Source organism: Archocentrus centrarchus, unplaced genomic scaffold (assembly GCF_007364275.1).
Source record: "Archocentrus centrarchus isolate MPI-CPG fArcCen1 unplaced genomic scaffold, fArcCen1 scaffold_40_ctg1, whole genome shotgun sequence".
In the NCBI taxonomy this organism is placed as follows: Eukaryota; Metazoa; Chordata; class Actinopteri; order Cichliformes; family Cichlidae; genus Archocentrus; species Archocentrus centrarchus.
This window is the reverse complement of record NW_022060266.1, coordinates 973,774-999,393: the sequence shown is the minus strand read 5'-3', so window position 1 is coordinate 999,393 and position 25,620 is coordinate 973,774. Positions and strand designations below refer to the sequence as shown.

The 25,620-nt window shown below is 43.9% G+C and overlaps 1 long non-coding RNA gene and 1 pseudogene across 1 annotated transcript; one reads left to right on the top strand and one right to left on the bottom strand.

The window, feature by feature from the left end:
* LOC115776864 (oxysterol-binding protein-related protein 10-like) overlaps positions 1–25,620 on the top strand; it is a 105,024-nt pseudogene that overhangs the window by 51,385 nt on the left and 28,019 nt on the right.
* Positions 11,764–24,813, bottom strand: LOC115776865 (uncharacterized). Its single transcript, XR_004019522.1, has 3 exons — positions 24,772–24,813; positions 12,075–12,179; positions 11,764–11,844 (listed from the first exon to the last, which is right to left on the bottom strand). It is a non-coding gene; the product is annotated as an uncharacterized LOC115776865 (long non-coding RNA).

Below are 25,620 nucleotides of genomic sequence, written 5' to 3'. Positions count from 1 at the left end.
AGTCGAGGGAGTTAAAGAGTCCAAAATCCAAAGTAAACAGAGAGCCACCCAGGGAATCCAAATGTCAGACAGTATATACACATCAGGTAGCAAGAGAAGAGGAAACCGGTGGGGAACTAAACACGCTGAAAACAATCTAGACAACGAGCAGAGGGAAGTTAAACTGCACAAGAAACAGGAGACAAACCACTACCAAAATAAAACAGGAAATAAGAGAACTAAACATGATTAACCTGACACAGGGAGAACAGAGGAAGGCGGGGGAACACTAAAAGACAACACAGACGGGACAGGAAGAACAAAATGAACACAACTCTTAAGAAGCGCAAACTAAATACGAACCCCAAAGCAAAGATAACCTGAAAATGCAAGACTTGAATAATAAGCTAAATGTCAACAAGCGAGAGCCACATCATGGAGAACAGGAAGGCAAAGAGTCCAGGGGTTTCAGCAGACTGTACAGCAGATGGAGACATGGAGACTGCTGTGTCAGAGGAAAGCAGTTCAGGGGGTCAACCCGAAGGCCGAGCCCCGCAGGAGAACCGTTCAGGCGGCCAGCCTGGAGGCCAAGGAACACTTCAGGGGGCTGACCTGGGCAGGCAGGGCAGGCAGACCTCTCCAGAGGTCATACAACATTGCCACTGTCACATTGCCATATCCATGCATACAAGCAAGGGAATGAAAAATAAAAAACGCACTCACACTGTAAAAAATGTGTTTTGCCAGCAGCTGTTTGTTATATAAGCACTGGGGGGTGGGGGGGGGGGGGGGGCTCAGTGGGAAATTAAGAGGGACAAAAACATAGCCAGAAATCAGAATTAGGCCTGGATCACAGAACTGTATTGTAATTGCAGAGGTCCAACTACACGGAAATGTTTTTCTCACCTATCCTCAGTTCTTCACTTTAACTATAAGAACCATGCCAGTAACACAAGTCATACTGCAAAGTACTTCTCCCCAGTTAAGGGATCTGAGGCCTTAAAATTTTGGAGGGTCAACCCAACAATCCTGAAACTTGAAGCAGGAATTATAATGCAGTGCCACATACATACATACATACATACATACATACATACATACATACATACATACAACATACATACAGCACCACTTTGGAGTATGGACACACACACACATTCATGTGAATGGATGTGTGTGTCCAAACTTTTGACTGGTACTGTATGTTATTGTCCTTAATTCCACTACTACTTGTACTCCAGTGTAACTTTAAGTTACTGTGCTTTATGTATTTCCTCATTATTCTTCTACTATATGAGGTATGAACAAACGTTTGTGGGAACAGGCACATTAAAAAAGAACCATAAAACCCTTACATATCCAGGCCAATCTGGCCATCACTGGACAGCCAGGTCTCCAGCTATGACCAAGCATGATTTTGTCCTGATCCTTTGTGTTACTGAACTTTTGAGTTCTGGTATTAGTCTTCTTCAGTTTGTTTCTTAGGCTGTTATGGTTTTGTTTCTCATCTTTGTATTATTTCTATGTTCTTGTTGTTTTCTGGAGTTGAGGTTCTTGGCCTGCCTCATGTCCCTTTGTGTCTTGTCTCAGTGTCTGTGTCTTTGTTTTCCTTTTGTGTACCTGCCTCCCCGTGTTGTGTTAAGTTCTTGTTTGTGTTACGTTTGCCAAGCCAATTTATTTATAGAGCACTTTAAAACAGTAAGCACTGACCAAAGTGCTGAACATGGAAGAATAAAAACAACAAAAGAGCATCAATAAAATATAAAAATAAATAAGAGCATCAATAACATAAAAATAAAAGAGCAACAATAAAATAAAAATAAAAGGATAAAATTAGACTAAAAAACAAATAGATACATAAGAAATAAATACACTGCGATACAAACATCTCAAGCTTGTTTGAACGCCTGGTGAAAAAGATGGGTCTTAAGAGAAGATTTAAAAATAGCTAGTGAAGAGGCCTGTTTGATGTGCATAGGCAGAGCGTTCCACAACCTGGGAGCTGCCACGGCGAATGCTCTGTCCCCCCCGAGCCTCCACTTAGTCCTCGGTACGACCAACAGCAGTTGGTCAGCAGATCTAAGCGGGCGGGAGGGGGAGTGTAGACGCAGCAACTCTGCGAGGTAAGGTGGTGCAAGGCCATTAAAGGACTTATAAACAAATAAAAGAATTTTAAAATGAACTCTAAAATAAACAGGAAGCAGTGCAGAGAAGATAAAACTGGAGTGATGTGTTGGTCTTTTCCTGTTTAATTTTGGCAATCTGTGTTCATTCTGTTCAGTTTTGCTTCCTGTGTTCTCTTCCCAGCGGTTTCCACTTGTCCTCGTTATCTCTTGTGTGTGTATATATTGTCTGTGTTTTCTCATCATCCTTTGTTGCATTTTCTATTTTTGAATTTTCATGTATCTGAGTAACTTTATTAAAAAAAAAAAGCACTGCAAGTTAAGTTTGTTGCCACTGCATCCTGCATTTGGGTCCAACCCTGCCTGCCACAAACCTACACTGTGAGAGAGTTCAGCAGTTTTCAGTCCATAGTTTCCATCCCAAACCAGTGCATCTACTAGAAGTAAGACCAGGAGTATGTTTCTTTCTTTCTCTTTTTTGGCATACACAGTGTTGTGTGCTGTGAATTGACCCTGCTCCTGTATGATCCTGAGGTGTTTGCGGGAGAACATAAAGCAGAAACTCTGGAGCAAGGAGTCGGCGAACCCGCGGCTCATTCAGGCTTAATCTGCAGCTCTGTGCATCTTATTGTCAGTTTGGTTTTTGTTGTAGTTTAAAATTGGAACATTATTGTGATCTTGAAATATTAAAATAAAATCATTTTATTTATTTTAGTTTCTCAATATATGCATCACTCGCAGTAGCGGCTACCGGCTTCCACTAGTATTTGTGGCTCTCATCGTTGTGTTTTCTGTGGAAACCGGGTTCAAAGGGCTCTTCCCGGATTACAGGTTGCCGACCCCTGATCTAGTGCAGAATGTCACCATGTGTAAACAGAGAGCATTTTAAACACTTTTAAATTCAATTCAATTTACATTATCAGTCAGAAGTTTTGGACTCAAGTGAATGGGTGAGCGTATAGCACCAAATCTATACCAAATTTATATAGCGCCAAATCACAGCAAACAGTCGCCTCAAGGTGCTTTGTATTGTGGGTAAAGACCCTACAATAATACAGAGAAAACCCAACAGTCTAAACGACCCCCTATGAGCAGCACTTGGTGACAGTGGAAGGAAAAACTCCCTTTAACAGGAAGAAACCTCCATCAGAACCAGGCTCAGGGAGGGGGGGTCATCTGCTGAGGGGGGGAGAGACAGAGAGGACAAAACACACACTGTGGAAGAGAGACCTAATTAATAATCCACATTGAACTGTTTTACTCTTTGGTGCAGTTGAGGATGCTGTATTGTTTTATGCTCTAATACAAAGGGACATGACTTCTGTGGAGTGATCTGAAAATAGTAGCCATCCTGAAAAAGTAGATGGGCATCATCTTATAAGAGAGAGCAAACATTTCAGATATTTGGGAGTTGTACTTTGCAGATTCAGGATGTCTGAATGCTTGATTTTGCATTCAGCTATGGAACACTTGGTTTAATCAGCCAATGTAAGGATACCATCTACTATTACATGTGCTGGATACAATAAATGTAGGAAAGCAATTAAAATCTAAATTATCATCAGACATTAGCAAATGGTTTTTAGATAAAGTTCATCTGATTTTACACCTGGACTCTACGTACATATATAGTGAGCCAGTGCCTGCAAAAATGTGAATGAGGACCACAAACAAAGAAACCACAAAACCTCTGGTACCAAAACACTGTCCCTGCATGTTTTATGTTAGTCTATATTACATGCAGAACTCTGTTTATAGAGATTATGTAGATTATTGTGTACATGTTTTATGAGTTGCTAACAATCTTTTTTTATTATTTTTTATTTAAATGACTGTGTTAATATTTGGACCTGCTCTACAAGCAGCATTCATCACCCTGTATGTCCATTTAAATGTGTCCTGAAGGTGTTCTACACTTGTTGGAGCATGATGAGGAGTATGTGTTCACACTACCCTCTGCCTATGCCCGTTCCATCCTGTCTGTGCCGTGGGTGGAGCTTGGAGGAAAGGTCACTATTAACTGTGCCAAGAGTGGATATTCTGCCACGGTCACTTTCCATACCAAACCCTTGTATGGTGGAAAAGTGCACAGGTAGGTCAAATATTAGAATGGTTTGACATCTGTTTGCCCTGTTTTCCTAAAATATGGCTTAGAAACACACAATTTTGCCAGAATTAACACAAAAATTCCTCTCCCCCACTGGACCTCTCCAACCTACGTATAAACTACAAACTTTATACGTAGTCTGGAGCCAAGCAATGAGAGGTGCAAATGCAAAATGTACACACCAGCACCCAAGGGAATTGTTTTACTGATGGTTCTGTATTGGTGAAAATAATATAGAGCTACAAAAGAGCACTAACTCAGTGAGACGACAGCTGTTCAGCACCGCTGGGGTAGCTCTGGGTCAGAAAATAGAGGGTGTTGTCTACCAATCAGAAGTTTAGTGGTTCCATTCCCATCTCCTCCAGCTTGCTTAAGTGTTTTGGGGCATGATACTGAACCCCAGGTTGTAATGATGCATCTACTGGAGTGTGAATGTGTGCATGAAAGGTCCACAAAACATTTAGATATAGAATAAAGAAGGAATGTATAAATGTGTGTGCGATTGTGTGAATGAGCCTCAAAGTACTTTCAGTGCTCAATTAGAAAAGTGCTATAGCAGCACCAGTATACACAGCTAAAAAAAATAATGGAACACCTTTTAATCAGAGTTTAGTCAGTTGAATGTCTGGGATATTGATCTGGTCAGGTAAGTATCAGAGGGGATTGTTAAAGATATTAAGGCCTGGATGACCTCTAATTTCCTGCTTCTAAATTCAGATCAAACTGAAATTCTTGTACTCGGCCCCACAAATCTTAGAAACATGGTGTCAAACCAGATACTTACTCTGGATGGCATTACTTTGGCCTCCAGTAACACTGTGAGAAATCTTGGAGTCATTTTTGACCAGGATATGTCCTTCAATGCACATATTAAACAAATATGTAGGACTGCTTTTTTGCATTTGTGCAATATTTCTAAAATTAGAAACATCCTTTCTCAGAGTGATGCTGAAAAGCTCATTCATGCATTTATTACTTCTAGGCTGGATTATTGTAATTCATTATTATCAGGCTGTCCTAAAAGCTCCCTGAAAAGCCTTCAGCTGATCCAAAATGCTGCAGCTAGAGTACTGACAGGGACTAGAAAGAGAGAGCAGATTTCTCCCATATTGGCTTCTCTTCATTGGCTCCCTGTTTAATCTAGAATAGAATTTAAAATCCTTCTCCTCACCTACAAGGTGTCATGGTCCGGGGTCCCTTTGACCCTGTGTGTCTTGTTTTATGCATTTTGTCTGTTCTGTTCTGGGTTTTTTTTTTTTTGGTTGTGGGGTTTAATTGTTTCTGTTTCCTGGTGTTCTTCCTGTATTCTGTGTCAGGTCTGCGTCTCTGGTCCCTTGTCTTACTTCCTGTTTTATTTTGATAGTCGTCCGGTCCCTGTCTGTGCTCAGTTTTGCTTCCCCTGGTCTCGTCAGTGTTATTAGCGTCACCTGTGTTACCACCTGTTTCCACCTCCCTCATTAGCCCTCCTGTGTATTTATGTCCTGTGTTTTCAGTGCCTGTTGTCGTGTCATTCTGCTGTGTGTGTGTGTGTCCTGTCTGTTTCCCTGGTATCTGCAATTCTAGTTTATTTGTTATTCTGGATTTTTGCCACTGGTTCCATCCAGCCCCGCCTTCTGTTCTGTTTCCTTAAATAAAGTGGATTTTAGTCTAACCTCTGCCTGGTGTATCCTGCATTGGGGTCTTCTTTCCTGCCTGCCACACAGCCGTTACATGACACAAGGTCTTGAATAATCAGGACCCATCTCATCTTAGTCAGTTTCAGCTGCTTTGGTGTTCATGAAATTAACAACAGGTGTACTAGAGGGGCAACAAACAGGAATGGTTTCACAGGTGGAGGACACTCACACATTTTCTTCATCTTTTCTGACTGTTTTTCACTAGTTTTGCATTTGGCTAGGGTCAGTGTCACTGGTAGCATGAGGCCATACCTGGCCCCTACAGAGGCTGCACAGGTAGTCCAACTCTTCCAGGATGACCCGTTAATACATGCCATTGACAGGAGGTTTGCGGTGTCTCCCAGCACAGTCTCAAGATCATGAAAGGACATTCCAGGAGACTGCAGAGCTACAAAATGACCTCCAGCAGCCACTGGTGTGAATGTCTCTGACCAAACAATCACAAACTGACTTCATGAGGGGGGCCTGAGGGTACAGCGTCCTCTAGTGGGCGCTGTGCTCATGGGCATTTACCACAGAATACCAGGATTGGCAGGTCCACCACTGGTGCTCTGTGCTTTTCACAGATGAGAGCAGGTTCACCCTGAGCACGTGTGACAGACCTGAAAGGGTCTGGAGAAGCTGTGGAGAACATCATGCTGCCTGTAACATCATTCAGCAAGACCTGTTTGGTGATGGGTGTCATAAAGCACTGCGCAGCAGGCAGTTTGCGGACCCAGAATGCAGGACTGGGGAGGCTGGGCATGAACTCAAATACAGCTTTAATGCTGAAGGGTTTCAACACAAACAGAAAATGCAGAACTGAACTGGAACCAGGAAAACATACTAGGAAACATGGACAGAACACAGGACCGGGGAATGAGGGACAACGCAACAAGGAATTGAACAAAACTAAAGACTTAAATACACAGGCACTAATTGGAAAAACACAAAGCAGTTGAGAAACAAAGAGGGGACCAGAAGCAACTGAGACAGAGGGGGAGCAAAATGAAACACAGGATGTAGGACTAACAGAATAACACAGGAAGTAACAGAATACAGGACACAGTCTTTACACAGAACACAGGAGGGCAGGAAAACAACCTGAAGGAATTAAGCAACGGAAGCAGAACCAAGACTGAGACTCAAATCATGATGAGAAATAATCTAGAATACAAAACAAACTAACAAAAGTGAAGAATCAAAACCATTTACTGTGAAATACAACTGAAGAAATGTATCAATACCAGAATGTCAAAACCCATAAAACACAGAACACTGGGCAAAAGCACCATAACAGTGTGTCAGTGATGGTCTGGGGAGGCTTGTTCCCAGGAATGCACAGACCTCTACAGGCAACAGCATCCTGACTGCCATCAGGTATCAGGATGAAATCCTTGGCCCCACTCTCAAACCTTACACTCGTGCAGTGGGTCCTGGGGTCGTCCTGGTGCAAGACGATGCCCAGCCTCATGTGGTGAGAGTATGCAGGCAGTTCCTGGAGGATGAAGGGATTTATACCACTGACTGACCCCGTGCTTTCCTGACCTAAATCCAATAGAACTCCTCTGGGACATTATGTTTGGGTGCATGCGATGTCACCAGGCTGCCCCTCAGACTGTCCGGGAGCTCGGTGATGCCCTGGTCCAGATCTGGGAGGAGATCCCTGAAGACCATCTGTCATCTCATTAGGAGCCCCAACGTTGTCAGGCATTAATACAAGTATGTGGGGACCACACAAACTACTGTTTTGACTGGTGCTAGCCTTCTGTATAATTTTTTAACTTTAATTTGCAGGGTGTCTTTGAATTCAGCCCTGTAGGTTGATGATTTTCCTTTCCATCAAACAATGTGTGCAAGCTTTTCATTCCTAACACAGTACCCAGTCCACATCAGTGTAGATACCAGCAGGATTTTTTTCCCATTGAGAGCTGATGTGTTTTCAAAGTGTTCCTTTCATTTTTTTGGCAGTGTATGTCCACTTGTCATAGAGCACAGAGAATGGAGTAAGGCTGTAAAAGACTGTAAAAGGTAACATTTCATCTTTAAACAAAATGTAATCATAAAGGATGCTTTCTTCACTTTTCAACCAAATCTCAGAGGTGTGGAGACATCTGGCAAAGTTGTGCATTAATATCCTTATAAATAAATTTATGGTATGGTAACATATGTGTTCCATAACAGACTTTCATGTTGTTCTAAATTCGGACTAAATCAGATCAGCCAAAAGCAGCCTAATTGTCAATGCCTGTTTTCAGCCTGGTGACCAGGGCCAGGTTTAGCTCACAAAACAACATTCATGGTTATCTTGTGTTGTGTGCGGTGGCTCATAAACACTTGTTTTTTGTCTAGATTGCTGTCCTTGCCAATCGTCAGTACTAAAGTCGTTTGTTTATTTCTTAGAGTAACAGCAGAGGTAAAGTACAACCAGACAGGAACCATTGTGTGTAAGGCCCAGGGGAGTGGAACGGGATGCTGGAGTTCTCCTACAACAGCAGGGAGAAAAAGGTGATAGATACCTCCAAACTTCCAATCATCAAGAAGAGGATCCGGCCTATAGACCAGCAGGGCCAATATGAATCAAGGTGAGTGCAGTAACATAGATATTAGTCTGCTTGCTTCCATTATTGCATTTTTTTTTTATACCTTCAACTAAAATTTCAGGTCACATTTTTATCAGTAGCACTTATATGTTAAATACTGTCATATGAAGTACTTTTGCAGTGTTAATAAAGAGTTAACTGTGTACATGAACAGTAAGTCAGAGCCCAGACCTTAAACCAACAGCACAGCAGCAGAATGGCATCAAGACGCGTGTTTATACCAGGCATCCTAAAAATGGCTGAAGCAGTTCTGCACAGCTCACATTTGTTTTTTCTTCTTTTTCCATACATCACTACAAATGTTCATCTATATTTCAGAATTAAGACAAGGTCAAGATCATGCCATTTGATGAGATCATTTTATTACCAATTAATTAGACAACATTAAAGGTTTTGCATCTCTGAAAGTATGTGAACAGTGGAGTGCGATTTTATGTTCTTTTCCCTTAACTTTGGTTATGGATTTAAAATCAACAAAAGAGTGTGAACGAAAATCCTCAGTTTCATTTTAATGGACTCCATGCACACACAGACTTTACTACTTCTTGATCGCTCTCACTGTAAAAGTAAGTTAGTAACTAATTCACAGGTATGACTCATTACCGAGAGGTTTCTTTTTGTGTGATTGTTCAAATGTGAAAAAAACAGTGGTTCTCTGGCCTTTGTGTTATTCCAGCCTGTTGGAGCTAGAAGGCATACCACCATGAAGACCACAGAACTATGATATACCTCCAAATATTCCTTCTACAAATAGTACATTTTCCAGTATATATTTGTATGTCACTAAAGAAATTGGCAACATATGGATAGTAAATAATTTTAACACAAAAGTGTTTTTTACTATTTTAATTACATATATATTTTCCTTACATATGAATTACAAATATAACAACAGTAATAAACTTGTGATTCATAAAGTTCTGTCATCGCTCAGTCAGTAAGGACTCCAAACGCGGACTTTGCAGAATAAGAATAAAAGGTTTATTCATCAGACACAAACTGCGAATCAATGGAGGAGGTTTCCCATGAGGAGACAGGTTTGCAACGATCCTGATCTTCCACACCAACAGACAGGGTCCAAAAACTCCCAAACAAACTAACTCCAGCTGAGCCTCTCACCACTACTTTTCACTCGGGGACACCGGGGAGATCTGTGTAGAGAGAAGCAAACAAGTGACCAGCAGAACTGCGACGGTAAGTAGAAGACAGAGGAAAAACTGAGCCAAGTACACTAACGTGTATACTAGACCATCCAGCGTCGACTGATAGCCACCGCACAGCATAAGTACTGGCTAGATGAGTGGATCCCCAACAGGTGTGCTGCAGAGGCCAATTGGAGACTCAGGCGGACACACCCACGAAAACACCACACCCACACACACACACACACACACCCACACAAAAGAAAAACACAGGGTCCAGGGAGGCAGGCTGTGACAGGGCTCCCCCTCAACGGGAGCCACCCGGCGACCCACCAGAACCACCGGGAAACCGCCGATGGAAATCACGAACCAAGGAGGCGTCACAGATGGCCGAGTGGGGAACCCAGCAACGCTCCTCCGGGCCATACCCCTCCCAGTCCACCAGATACTGAAGGCCACGACCCCGGTGCCGGACGCCCAGAAGACGCCGCACCGTATAAACAGGGCCACCTCCCACAACCCGGGCGGGGGGGGGGGGGGGGGGGGGGGGTCGGAAGGAGGGCACAGCGGACTGGACCGAACAGGCTTGAGCTGGGACACGTGGAACACCCTATGAACTCGCATAGTGCGAGGAAGCCGGAGACGAGCAGAGACAGGATTAATCAAAGCCTCAATCTTGAAAGGGCCGATGAAAGTGGGTGAGAGTTTCTTGGACTCAGTTCGCAACGGAATGTGTTTAGTGGAGAGCCAAACAGACTGACCAACCCGGTAGTTTGGTGCTGGAGTATGGCGCCGATCCGCCAGCCGCTTGTTCCGCCCCGTGGACCGAAGAAGTGCCGCCCGGGTGGTTCTCCAGATCCGACGGCAACGGCGTAGATGGTGCTGAACCGACGGGACCGCCAACTCACCCTCCTCTGAAGGGAACAAGGGTGGTTGATAGCCCAGGGTTGCTTCAAACGGCGAGAGACCAGTAGCTGCTGATGTCAAAGAGTTGTGAGCATATTCGATCCAGGCAAGCTGGGTACTCCAATGGCAGGGTTCAGTAGAGACAACGCACCGGAGGGCAGCTTCGAGTTCCTGGTTGGTTCTTTCAGTCTGGCCGTTAGTCTGGGGATGGAAACCAGAAGACAAACTAACCTGGGCTCCTAAGGCAGTACAAAACTCCTTCCAGACTTGTGAGGTAAATTGCGGACCTCGGTCCGACACAATGTCCAGAGGGATCCTGTGCAGGCGGAACACGTGGTCAGTTAGTAGCCGGGCCGTCTCCAGGGCTGACGGAAGCTTTGGTAATGCCACGAAGTGGGCTGCCTTAGAGAAACGATCGACAATGGTTAGTATAACAGTGTTTCCTGAAGACAGTGGTAAACCGGTGACAAAATCCAGGGCTATGTGAGACCAGGGTCGCGCAGGTATAGGTAAGGGTCTGAGGAGTCCAGCTGGGGGAGAAGTCAGTGATTTATTCCGGGCACAGACAGAGCAAGCTGACACATACTCGCGGACATCTTTGGCCAGCGTAGGCCACCAAAAATGGCGCTGAAGCAGCCTGATGGTCCGGAATACTCCAGGGTGACAAGAAAATTTAGCCGAATGGACCCAATGAATCACTTTAGAACGAACACTTGCCGGGACGAACAGGCGACCAGGTGGACCACCGTCTGGATCAGGATCATTCCGAAGGGCGTCGCGGATGGCGGACTCGATCTCCCAGGTGAGGGCGCCAACGACACAGGTTGCAGGAAGTATGGTGGCCTCCTCAGAATCTGACTCAGGCAAAATGAACTGATGGGAGAGAGCGTCGGGTTTGATATTTCGGGAGCCAGGTCTATAGGTAATGACAAAGTTAAAGCGGGAGAAAAAAAGGGCCCACCGGGCCTGGCGTGCAGTCAGACGTTTAGCTGTTCTGAGGTAAGTGAGGTTTTTGTGGTCAGTCCAGACAATGAATAGATGCGCCACTCCCTCCAACCAATGTCTCCACTCCTCCAGAGCCACTTTGATAACCAGAAGTTCCCGATCCCCCACATCATAGTTCCTCTCTGCAGATGATAAACGACAAGAGAAGTAAGCACAAGGGTGTAATCTACCATCTCTCTGTTGGGAAAGGACTGCTCCAATGCCCGCATCCGAAGCGTCGACCTCCACAATGAACTGCTGTGAGATGTCGGGCTGGATCAACACCGGTGTGGAGGCAAATAGGTCTTTGAGAGTGGTGAAAGCCTGTTGAGCGGTACTGCTCCACTGAAAAGGAATTTTGGGTGAGGTTAGCTGGGTGAGTGGTTGAGAGACCTTACTGAAGTCCTGAATAAACCGTCGGTAAAAGTTAGCAAAACCTAGAAAACGTTGGAGATGTTTCCGGGAAGAGGGAATAGGCCAGTCCACCACGGCTCGCACCTTTGCCGGGTCGGCTCGGATCTGGTCTCTCTCAATAATGAACCCCAAGAATGACACAGACTTAATGTGAAACTCACACTTCTCTCTTTTCACGAATAATCGATTCTCAAGCAGGCGTTGGAGCACCAAGCGGACATGATTCTCGTGTTCCGACAGGGAGGTAGAGAAGATCAAAATGTCATCTAGATAGACAAAGACAAAGCGATTGAGAAAATCCCGGAGGACATCATTGACTAGAGCTTGAAAAACTGCGGGAGCATTAGTGAGACCAAATGGCATAACTTGGTGTTGGCTCTCACTGCGGTATTGTATCACTTCCTGTTCCTGTTTCGGAGCACAGTGTTTTGCTGTCTGTTAGCTGTTATATCTGTATAACTCGATTTATCTGGATAATAACATATTTTAGTGTAATTTTCACCTACTTTAAATAGCATACTCTTTGCTGAATCACCTGTATTCACATTACTCACTTTATTTGTTTTTAGAAATTCGCTAGCTTAGCTCAGCTAGTAGCTTAGCCCTTAGCCGACTCACTACCAGCCTGGCTTCTTCTCCTGTCTCTCCTGCACTTTCCTGCTCTGGGTGTCACATGTTTAGTTACTCCTCGGCCTCCTTTAGCAGTAACGGTACTTGTAATAAATGTAGTCTGTTTGTAGCTCTGGAGGCCAGGCTTTCTGAACTGCAGACTCGGCTCTGCACCCCTGGAAAACCCCTATAGGACTCCTGTAGTCGGTGCGGACCAAGATAGCTTAGCCACCACCAGCTCCCCCCCAGCAGATCCCGAGCAGCAGGGAAAACAGGCCGGCTGGGTGACGGTGAGGAGGAAGCGTAGTCCTAAGCAGAAGCCCCGGGTACACCACCAACCTGTTCACGTCTCTAACCGTTTTTCTCCACTCGGCGACACACCCGCCGAGGAACAAACTCTGGTTATTGGCGACTCTGTTTTGAGAAACCTGAAGCTAGAGACACCGGCGACCATAGTCAAATGTCTTCCAGGGGCCAGAGCAGGCGACATTCATGGAAATTTGAAACTGCTGGCTAAGGCTAATCGTAGATTTGGTAAGATCGTTATTCACGTCGGCAGTAATGACACCCGGTTACGCCAATCGGAGGTCGCTAAAATTAATATTGACTCGGTGTGTAACTTTGCAAAAACAATGTCGGACTCTGTAGTTTTCTCTGGGCCCCTCCCCAATCAGACCAGGAGCGACATGTTTAGCTGCATGTTCTCCTTGAATCGCTGGCTGTCTGAGTGGTGTCCAAAAAACGACGTGGGCTTCATAGATAATTGGCAAAGTTTCTGGGGAAAACCTGGTCTTGTTAGGAGAGACGGCATCCATCCCACTTTGGATGGAGCAGCTCTCATTTCTAGAAATCTGGCCAAATTTATTAACCCTCCTAAAACCTGACTACCCAGGGTTGAGACCAGGAAGCAGAGTTGCAGTCTTACACGCCTCTCTGCAGCTTCTCTCCTCCTGCCATCCCCCCAAAACCCCATCCCCATAGAGTCGGTGCTGCTCCCAGACCACCAAACACCAAAGCTAAAATCAGCAAAAAGCTATTTAAGCATAAAAATTCAAAAACAATAAATAATACAGCTTCATCAACTGCACCAAAGAATAAAACAATTAAATGTGGATTATTAAACATTAGGTCTCTCTCTTCCAAGTCCCTATTAGTAAATGATTTAATAATTGATCAATATATTGATTTATTCTGCCTTACAGAAACCTGGTTACAGCAGGATGAATATGTTAGTTTAAATGAATCAACACCCCCGAGTCACAGTAACTGTCAGAATGCTCGAAGCACAGGTCGAGGAGGAGGATTAGCTGCAATCTTCAATTCCAGCTTATTAATTAATCAAAGACCCAGACAAAGTTTTAATTCTTTTGAAAGCCTGACTCTTAGTCTTGTCCATCCTAATTGGGAAAATCAAAAACCTGTTTTATTTGTTATTATCTATCGTCCACCTGGTCCTTACTCAGAGTTTCTTTCTGATTTCTCAGACTTTTTATCTGATTTAGTGCTCAGTTCAGATAAAATAATTATAGTGGGTGATTTTAACATCCATGTAGATGCTGAGAATGACAGCCTCAACACTGCATTTAATCTGTTGTTAGATTCAATTGGCTTCTCTCAAAATGTAAAGGAGCCCACCCACCACTTTAATCATACTCTGGATCTTGTCCTAACATATGGCATAGAAACTGAAGACCTAACAGTATTCCCTGAAAGCCCCCTCCTGTCTGATCATTTCTTAGTAACATTTACATTTACTTTAATGGATTACACAGCAGTGGGGAATAAGTTTTATTACAGTAGAAGTCTTTCTGAAAGTGCTGTAACTAAGGAAAAAGAGTTTGTTGCTCTATAAAAAGCCCTCCGTAAAGCTAGGACATCTTACTACTCATCATTAATTGAAGAAAATAAGAACAACCCCAGGTTTGTTTTCAGCACTGTAGCCAGGCTGACAAAGAGTCAGAGCTCTGTAGAGCCGAGTATTCCTTTCACTTTAACTAGTAGTGACTTCATGGATTTCTTTACAAATAAAATTTTAGACATTAGAGAAACCATAATCATAATTATCTCAAAGATATAGCATAATGTACAGCTACTTTCAGTACTGCTGAAATTTATTCAAACTCTTTCTCTCTGATTGATCTTTCAGAGTTAACTTCAATAGTTACTTCCTCAAAACCAGCAACATGTTTATTAGATCCCATTCCTACTAGACTGCTCCAAGAAGTCTTTCCAATTATTGATGCTTCAATCTTAAAAATGATCAATCTGTCTCTATTAGTTGGCTATGTACCACAGACCTTCAAGGTGGCTGTAATTAAACCTCTACTTAAAAAGCCATCACTGACCCAGCTGTCTTAGCTAATTATAGGCCAATCTCCAACCTTCCTTTTCTCTCAAAGATTCTTGAAAGAGTAGTTGTAAAACAGCTAACTGATCATCTGCAGAGGAACGGTTTATTTGAAGAGTTTCAGTCAGGTTTCAGAATTCATCACAGTACAGAAACAGCATTAGTGAAGGTTACAAATGATCTTCTTAGAGCCTCTGACAGTGGACTCATCTCTGTTCTTGTCCTGTTGGACCTCAGTGCAGCTTTGATACTGTTGACCATAACATTTTATTACAGAGATTAGAGCTTGCTATAGGTATTAAAGGTACTGCACTGCAGTGGTTTGAATCATATTTATCTCATAGACTCCAATTTGTTCATGTAAATGGGGAGTCTTCTTCAGACAGTAAGGTTAATTATGGAGTTCCACAGGGTTCTGTGCTAGGACCAATTTTATTTACATTATACATGCTTCCCTTAAGCAGTATTATTAGAAAGCACTGCATCAATTTTCATTGTTATGCAGATGATACTCAGCTTTACCTATCAATGAAGCCAGATGACACACATCAATTAGTTAAACTGCAGGAATGTCTTAAAGATATTAAGGCCTGGATGACCTCTAATTTCCTGCTTCTAAATTCAGATAAAACTGAAATTCTTGTTCTCGGCCCCACAAATCTTAGAAACATGGTGTCTAACCAGATACTTACTGTAAGAGCCGATTTATAAGAAGTTTGATATAAGGTTTAGTCAAAGTTTATTACTCACTTCTAGTTCCTGAATAATTAAAACATGATGCATAAAGATTTGTAAATGTGCATTTGACTGGTGTTAATGCTGCTCCTTTTAATTTAATGAGTGACGTCAGGTGGGGGAAGGTTTAGAGGGCTGCATTAGGGACGGGAGCAAAAACAGTTTTTCTACCGTGTGACTATGGTGTGATAATTACAAAATAAACGTTTGAAAACAAAAGCAAAGTCCACTGTCATACGCGTCAGGATCAAGTTTCTGTGCTAGCAGCCCAGAGGCGGCATGGAGAAAACAGAAGAAACGACGCTACATTAGTAGAAAAACTGCTCAAACTACGAAGGAGAGAGGGACGCTAAGAGCGCAGCACGAGCGGCAGCGAGCGCGGTTGCCGTAACACGTGAAGGATAGAAGATCTTTGGAAAAGGTAACGGAAAGATCGGGAATGTATTGCCTTTTAAGAACGGGCTCTCTGACAGACTGTCGCACGCTTTAAAGTGAGTGACGTTAAGTGCTAACTGGATTCGTCTGTTAGCTGCTCCGGTTTTCTACATGCTGGTAATGATAGCTTGCCTCGCAAAGAGCCATTGAAGTCTGTGTATTTGGAAGTTGTGATGCGTATGCTTCTGTGAGCAGTGGGATTTGGAACGTGTGCACGACTTACACAGTGCCTTGTTTACATGATGGCTGAAGGTAAAGGAGTAACTGATGCTGGTGAAATGGAAACTAAAAGAGCAAGCAAGTTAACAGAGAGAGCATTGGAAAATAAATTGCACAGGCTTATTGGAGTCAGAAGAGGAGTGTTAGCTCAAATAACGGGTAAGAAGAGAGAGATAGAGAGTTGGATGAGTGATGCTGGCAATAAACAGAAGGTGCAGGATGTCATGGATAAAGATTTATCTGCTCTGGTTGTGGAGTTTGAGGACCTCACTAAGCAAATAGGAGAGCTTTTGTCTGATGAAGAAAGGGATGCAGATTTAAATACTTGGGTCGAACCTAAAATGCTGACCATAAGAGAGTTTATGGAAGAAGCTGAAAAATGGATGAGTGCTGTGAATGAAAGCAAAAAAAGCGAAGCGGATAAAACAGCTGATGATGACGGTGTGAGGGCAGCAGATGTAGTAAATGACGAAGTGGGCCCTGAAGATAGTGCATCACAAATAGGGATTGGTGCTATCAAAGCAGGCAAAAAAGGGAGTTCTATTGGACATTTATCTGTAATGTCTGCCAGATCATCAGTTTGTGTTACAGAAGAAGCAAAGCTGGCTGGACTAATGGAACGTGCTGCAGTTTTGCAAAAGAAACAGGAACTTGAAATGGAAGAAGCACGCATTAAATCCAAGCTGGAAAGGTTGACTTTAGAAGCAGCTATTGCGGAAAAGAGAGCTCAAGTAAGAATATTAAAGGAGTATGAAAGATCAGACGATGGTATGAATAGCTATATTCATTCTCATTTGTCAGAGCGGAGATCTCATCCCATGTCTAACAGACCAGCTTCTGGAGCTAAGAATGCTTTGGAGTCGCGCTGCAGTTAACAAATACACAAGTTGCAAGGCCGAGATACACAGACAGTAACGACAGGCAACAGACTGATAGAAACAGTGATGGCATTTTGCAAGTAATGCAGAAGCAAAATATGATCACAGAAATGTTAGTGAATCATCAGAAACAGGCTCAGCTGCCAATTAAAGATGTTCCAGTTTTCAAAGGGGATCCACTTACTTACAGGTCCTTTATGAGAGCCTTTGAGCAAGCCATTGAGCAGAGAACAGATAACGATCCCGACAAGTTGTACTACTTGCAGCAGTTTACTGTAGGAGAGCCTCAGGCGCTTGTGTGTAGCTGTGAACACATGCCACCGAACAGAGGGTTCAAGGAAGCAAAAAGACTGCTTCAGAAACATTATGGGGATGAGCTACTGATAGCCAGTGCTTATATTGATAAAGCCCTGAAATGGCCACAGATCAAGTCTGAAGATGGGAAAGCACTAAATGCTTATGCTGTGTTCTTGACTGGCTGTTGTAACACAATGGAAGATGTGGAGTTTATGGAGGAAATGGATAACCCCACAAACATGCGAATAGTGGTGTCCAAATTGCCATACAAAATGAGGGAAAGATGGCGCAACGCAGCATTTGAAATTAAAGAAAGCTCAGGACACAGAGCAAGATTTGCCAACCTTGTTAAATTCATTGATCGTCAAGCAAAAATAGCTTTAGATCCACTCTTTGGAGAACTCCACGACAATCGCAGATCTCCGTCTGAGAAAAGTGGAGAAAAGGGAAAATACGGCAAAGCTGGAATTAAAGGAAGCAGCTTTGCAACAGGTGTGTCAGTGCAAAGGAAAAGTGCAGAGGTAAAGCCAAGGCCAGTTAACCAACTGAAGACAGTTAATGCTTTTGAAGTACCATGTATTTTCTGCCAAAGAACTCACACGTTTGAGTCATGCACCAAGTTTAAAGAGCTAACTCACAACAAGCGTGTTGAATTTTTAAAGACAAAAGGGCTATGCTTTGGTTGCTTAACTCAAGGTCACCTTAGCAAGACTTGCAAGAAAAGAATGGTGTGCAAACAGTGCTCACAGAGACATCCAGATGTTCTTCATGTGGATAAGGAAACTGAGACGTTTGCATCTATGAATCATGATAACCCTCAAAATGAAGAGCCCGCCGGAGCACAAATGACTATTACACAGGAAATAGTTGGCTACACTGGGGCCGGAGAAGCAGAATGTCTGTTACCTATTGTACCAGTGAAAGTTAGGGCCTGTAATAGTGAAAGATCTATAGAGACATATGCCTTTGTGGATCCTGGGAGTACAGCTACTTTCTGTACTGAAGATCTTCGCAAGAAACTGAATGTGAAAGGAAAGCCAACGCAGATTCTGTTGAGTACAATGGAACAAGAACAGCCTGGTGAGCAGAAGCTGATGAACAGTTACATGCTCTCAGACCTGGAAATACGTGGACTGGAAGAAGCAGAGTACATTCACTTACCAAAGGTTTTCACACACAGCCATATCCCAGTACAGAGTGAAAACATTCCTAGGCAACAACACCTGCAAAAGTGGCCATACTTGAAAGAGGTACATTTACCACACATTGATGCTGAGGTGGGTCTTCTCATAGGAGCCAACAACTCAAATGCAATGGAGCCATGGCACATCATCAATAGCCAAAACGATGGACCTTATGCAGTGAAGACTGTCCTAGGCTGGATGGTGTATGGAACTGTGCAGACTGAAGGCATAAATCCTAATGACAAGACAACTCATTACAGTGTCAATCGTACCTCAGTGGTGGAAGTAGAACGGTTGTTAATACAGCAGTATAACACAGACTTCCCGGAGCGTCGGTACGATGACAAGGAAGAGATGTCCCAGGAAGACAAAAGGTTTATGCTATCAGTGCAGAAAACGACAAAGTACGTGAATGGACGTTACTGTGTGGGGCTCCCACTAAGAGATGAAACGGTAAAGATGCCAAAAAACCGCTGTCTGGCTGAACAAAGAGCTGCTGGTTTGAAGAGGAAACTAGGAAGAAGTGACGTGTTCCTTCAAGACTACAAAACCTTCATGCAGAGTCTGTTGGACAAAAGGTATGCTATAGAGGTTCCTCCTGAGCAGCTTAACCGTGATGACAGCAGAGTCTGGTATGTCCCACACCACGGGGTGTACCACCCAAAGAAAAAGAAAATTCGTGTAGTCTTTGACTGTACAGCATCATTCCAGGAAGTGTCCCTGAATGGTCAGTTACTGCAAGGACCTGACCTCACTAATACACTTATTGGTGTCTTGCTAAGGTTTCGAGAAGAGCCTGTAGCAATGATGGCGGATATTGAATCAATGTTTTACCAAGTGAGGGTTCCTGAAGAAGATGCTGACCTGTTGCGGTTTTTGTGGTGGCCAAATGGTAACCTAAGTGAACCACTAAAAGAGTACCGGATGGCAGTACACCTTTTTGGGGCAACGTCATCACCTAGTGTTGCTTCCTATGCTCGCGGAAGAACGGCAGAAGACAGAAAGCATATGCATCTCCAGAGGCTGTTGAAAACGATCCTGCACAACTTCTATGTTGACGACTGTTTAAAGGTCCGTCTCTACAGAAGACAAAGCTGTCTCTTTGGTGAGGGGGCCTGCAAGAGTTGTGTATGGAGGGAGGTTTTAACCTCACAAAATGGGTGAGCAACAGCCGAAAGGTCTTGTCAACCATCCCTGCAGAACGCAGAGCCAATGAGCTAGTGGATCATGGACTGGTTCATGAAGCCCTGCCCACTGAAAGAGCACTTGGTATACTGTGGTGCACAGAAAGCGATGCGTTCACATTCAGCATCAAACTGCAGGATCAACCATTGACCAGAAGAAGTATTCTGTCCATCGTAAATTCCATCTATGACCCCCTTGGGTTCTTGGCACCAGTTGTACTCCCTGCTAAGCTGATTCTGAGGGATCTGTGCAAAGAAAAGCAAGGATGGGATGAAGGAATCAGTGGATGGCGAAGTGAGCAATGGTACAAATGGTTTCAAGAGCTTAGTCACCTTGCGGACTTGAAGATTAATCGATGCATTAAACCAGCTGGATTTGGGCACACAGCAGAAGCACGCTTACATCACTTTTCTGATGCAAGTGAGTATGCATATGGGACAGTGTCATACCTTGTGCTGACAAATGAACAGGGCAGAAAACACTGTTCCTTCATGATGGGGAAGTCTAGAGTGGCCCCCCTAAAAGAGGTTACTATTCCGAGGCTTGAGTTAACTGCAGCCGTGGTTGCAGTTAAAATGGACAAGATGTTGCGGGAGGAAATGCAGATGTCACTTCAGCAGTCTGTTTTCTGGACTGACAGCACAACAGTTCTCAGATACATTGAAAGTGACACAGCTCATTTCAAAACATTTGTGGCAAACAGGATTAATCTCGTAAGAGAGGCTACCAATCCTGTGCAGTGGAGATATGTTAAAACCGGACAAAACCCTGCTGACTGGGCCAGCAGAGGCATGAAAGTGAATAGCTTGATGCAAGAGAGAACATGGATAAGTGGACCACCATTTCTGTCACAGCCAGAATGTGAGTGGCCACGAAGACCAGAGAATGTAACTCAAAATCTACAAAATGATCCAGAGGTCAAGAAAATAACCGTGAATGCTATCACAGCGGGAGAACAGTGTGACCCAATGAAAACTTTGATTCAGTACTACTCAAGCTGGGACCGACTAAAAAGGGCAGTAGCATGGATTTTGAGAGCCAAAGAGTTGCTGATCCACTTGAAAGATAAAAAGAAAGAGCCACAGCACTTCATCAGTCAGGCTGGAAAAGATCCCGAGAAGCAAAGAGTGTTTATGCGAAAACACAGACAGAAGGTTGAATCCGGAATGGGAAAGAAAACACTTACTCTGGATGAGCTGATGACTGCAGAAACAGAAATCATCCGATATAGCCAGATTCAATGGTTCTCTGAAGAAATGAAGGCCCTTCACAGTAATCTGCCTGTCAAGAAACCAGTTCGCTATACAAGCTCGATCCTGTTTTGCAAGATGGAATCTTGAGAGTGGGAGGACGGCTGAACAAATCTGTCATGCCAGAGGAAGCAAAGCATCCAGCCATTCTCTCCAAGCAATCTAGAGTTGCCAGTCTCATCTTGCGTGACATCCATGAACAAATTGGACATTGCGGACGAAACTACATGTTGTCCAAGCTAAGACAAAAATTTGGATTCCTCAGGCTACTTCAGTCATCAGGAGGCTTATATCAGAATGCACAGTCTGCAGACGATTGCAAGGGCATGTTGGACAACAAAAAATGGCAGTCCTGCCAGAAGATCGTCTTCTACCAGACAACCACCTTTCACTAATGTAGGTGTTGATTTTCTTCGGACCGTTTGAAGTTAAACGCGGCAGAGGAACTGTCAAAAGGTATGGTGTGTTGTTTACATGCCTCACCATCAGGGCAGTACACATTGAAGTAGCAGACAGTCTTGACACTAACTCCTGCATTAATGCTCTCAGGCGATTCATAAGCAGAAGAGGCCAAGTCACCATCATGCGCTCTGATAATGGCACAAATTTAGTCGGTGCAGAAAAGGAATTGCGGGAGGCCATTGAAAATGTGAATCAGTCACACATTGAAAAGGCTATGCAGAAGAAGAACATAAAGTGGATCTTCAACAGCCCAACTGCATCTCATCAAGGAGGTGTTTGGGAAAGGCAAATCCGCACTGTACGGAGGATCCTTAGTGCCCTACTAAAAGAGCAGACGCTCACAGATGACAGTCTACAAACTTTTATGTGTGAGGTAGAAAGCATAATTAACAGTCGGCCTATCACAAATCAAACAGACGATCCACATGATCTGGAACCTTTAACACCTAACCATTTACTGCTCATGAAGGTACAGCCCAACATGCCACCAGGAGTCTTCAACAAGGAGGATCAGTATGCTAGAAAGCGGTGGAGACAAGTACAATATCTTGCAGATTTATTCTGGACTAGATGGACTCGAGAATACTTACCTCTCCTACAGGAGCGTCAGAAATGGGTAGGATTAAAAAGGAACTACAAGCCTGGAGATGTGGTGCTAGTGGTTGACAGTTCATCCCCTAGAAACACATGGATAATGGGAAGAATAACCCAAACCATCCCAGACTCAAGTGGAACAGTACGCCGAGTGATGTTGCAGACCAAAACCAGCACCTTAGAGAGACCTATAAATAAACTGTGTTTACTACAGGAAGCAGTGTGAACACAAGGAAACAGAATGAAGAATATGCGTAAAGAGAGATTGATGACTTTAATGTTGTTTATCTGCTGAGAGTAGTTTGTAAATAGATGGCTCTTTATTATGTTAGTTGTTTAATGGTTTAACCTTCCTGTTTAACCATTAGGGGCCGGATGTGTAAGAGCCGATTTATAAGAAGTTTGATATAAGGTTTAGTCAAAGTTTATTACTCACTTCTAGTTCCTGAATAATTAAAACATGATGCATAAAGATTTGTAAATGTGCATTTGACTGGTGTTAATGCTGCTCCTTTTAATTTAATGAGTGACGTCAGGTGGGGGAAGGTTTAGAGGGCTGCATTAGGGACGGGAGCAAAAACAGTTTTTCTACCGTGTGACTATGGTGTGATAATTACAAAATAAACGTTTGAAAACAAAAGCAAAGTCCACTGTCATACGCGTCAGGATCAAGTTTCTGTGCTAGCAGCCCAGAGGCGGCATGGAGAAAACAGAAGAAACGCCGCTACACTTACTCTGGATGGCATTACTTTGGCCTCCAGTAACACTGAGAAATCTTGGAGTCATTTTTGACCAGGATATGTCCTTCAATGCACATATTAAACAAATATGTAGGACCGCTTTTTTGCATTTGCGCAATATTTCTAAAATTAGAAACATCCTTTCTTAGTGTGATGCTGAAAAGCTCATTCATGCATTTATTACTTCTATTATTATCAGGCTGTCCTAAAAGCTTTCTGAAAAGCCTTCAGCTGATCCAAAATGCTGCAGCTAGAGTACTGACAGGGACTAGAAAGAGAGAGCAGATTTCTCCCATATTGGCTTCTCTTCATTTTTTTTTTTTTTTTTTTTTTTTTTAGCCCGTCATGTCTGGCATCTTTCACAATCGGAATGATGATCCGAATGCACTGATGTACCAAACATATTTGCTTTGACAAGAACAGCTCTATATGTTAAATCCTCCCTGTTAATCTAGAATAGAATTTAAAATCCTTCTCCTCACCTACAAGGTCTTGAATATCAGGCCCCATCTTATCTCAAAGACCTCATAGTACCATATCACCCCAACAGAGCACTTCTCTCTCAGCCTGCTGGCTTACTTGTGGTTCCTAGGATACTTAAGAGTAGAATGGGAGGCAGAGCCTTCAGCTTTCAGGCCCCTCTTCTGTGGAACCAGCTCCCAGCTTGGATTCAGGAGACAGACACCCTCTCTATTTTTAAGATTAGGCTTAAAACTTTCCTTTATGATAAAGCTTATAGTTAGGGCTGGATCAGGTGACCCTGAACCATCCCTTAGTTATGCTGCTATAGGCCTAGTCTGCTGGGGGGTTCACATAATGCACTGTTTCTCATTCACCTTATTTACTTTGTTTATACTCCACTCTGCATTTAATCATTAATTGATATTAATCTCTGGCTCTCTTCCACAGCATGTCTTTCTCTCCCCTCAGCCCAACCGGTCGCGGCAGATGACCCCCCCTCCCTGAGCCTGGTTCTGATGGAGGTTTCTTCCTGTTAAAAGGGAGTTTTTCCTTTCCACTGTCGCCAAGTGCTGCTCATAGGGGGTCGTTTTGACTGTTGGGTTTTCTCTGTATTATTGTAGGGTCTTTACCCACAATACAAAGCGCCTTGAGGCGACAGTTTGTTGTGATTTGGCGCTATATAAATAAAATTGAATTGAATTGAATTGAATTGAATTGAAAATTGAATTGAATTAAATACTCAAAATGACCAAGATGGGTATTGAATGCTGTCTTCCACTCGTCTCCCTCTCTTATCCTGACCAAATGGTAGGCGTTCCTTAAATCCAATTTGCTGAAGATTGTGGCCCCCTGAAGGAGCTCAAAGGCAGATGACAGCAGTGGAAGTGGGTATTTGTTCTTTATTGTTATCTCATTCAGACCTCTAAAGTCAATGCATGGGCGAAGGGTTTTGTCTTTCTTAGCTACAAAGAAAAAACCAGCCCCAAGAGGTGATGAAGAGGGCTGAATGATACCCGCTGCTAATGATTCAGTGATATACTGTTCCATAGCTTCTCGTTCTGGCTGGGTTAAGCTGTACAAGTGACTCTTGGGGAAGGAGGCCCCAGGTAACAAGTCGATTGCACAGTCATAGGGACGGTGTGGAGGAAGCGACAAGGCCAGATCTTTACGGAAAACCTCAGCGAGGTCGTGATAAGCTTTGGGAACAGAAGAAAGATCAAGAGGTTCAGTGGGTTTGGGGTGCGGTGACCAAGGGATGGATGAGGCGGCTGATCGCAAGCAGTCCAAGTGACAATAATTGCTCCAACTAGTTATGCTGCTTTTACTCCAATTGATGTTCGGGTTGTGTTTAGGGATGTCCTAAGACCAATGGAGTGAGGGGGCTTTGAACAGGTAGAATTGGATAAGTTTAGAATGGTTACATTACAGAGTGAGTGAGATTGGGAGGGTTCTGTGGGTTACCTCCGGCAGTCGAGATCCATCTAAGGCTGACACCCGGAGGGGCGCTAACAACTGCTCCAATGGTAGGCCCAATTGCTCCGCCACCTTGGTATCCAAAAAGTTTGCTCAGCCCCTGAATCAATGAGTGCTTGGAGAGGGAAAGAAACTGATTGAAAGGTTAGTGTAGCTGACAGCATACATCTTGGCAGAGAAGTTTCACAGTAACCTTTGCCCGCCACTGTCCCCACCCTCACTGCCGGGCTCGGTCTTTTGGTCGCCGCGGACATGTGTTGATAAAATGCCCCTTAAACCACAGTAGACGCACTCACCGCGGTTATTCTCCTTAACCTTTCAGCGGGTGAGAGGTGAGCTTGGCCCACTTGCATGGGTTCAGGTTTATCCAGTTCGAGCTCCCCTGTTTCGCGGAACCGCTCAAACGACACTGCTGGAGGCCGGGACTCTGAGGGGTTGTGTGTTTTGAACCGTCGAAACTCCCGGATATGGTCGTCCATTCTGATACACATGGCAATGAGGGAGTCAAGAGAATCAGGTAAACCTTTAGCTGCTAATTCACCTCGCAAACCCTCGCTCAACCCGTGCAGAAAAGCGGCTCTGAGTGCCGTCTCCTCCTCCCAACCCGCTTCCTCAGCCAAAATCCAAACTCCACGGAATAGTCGGCCACGGAGCGTTTACCCTGTCGTAACGTGAACAGTCTATGCGCTGCAGCGTCAGTATCGGTCCCCTTGAGAAAAACGCTGTTAAACTTGGCCACAAAATCCTCATAGCTGATTTCCGGACGTGCGTTTAGCACTGCCTGCCCCCACTGTAACGCCCGACCGCGGAATAATTCCACCATAAAAGCAATCTTAG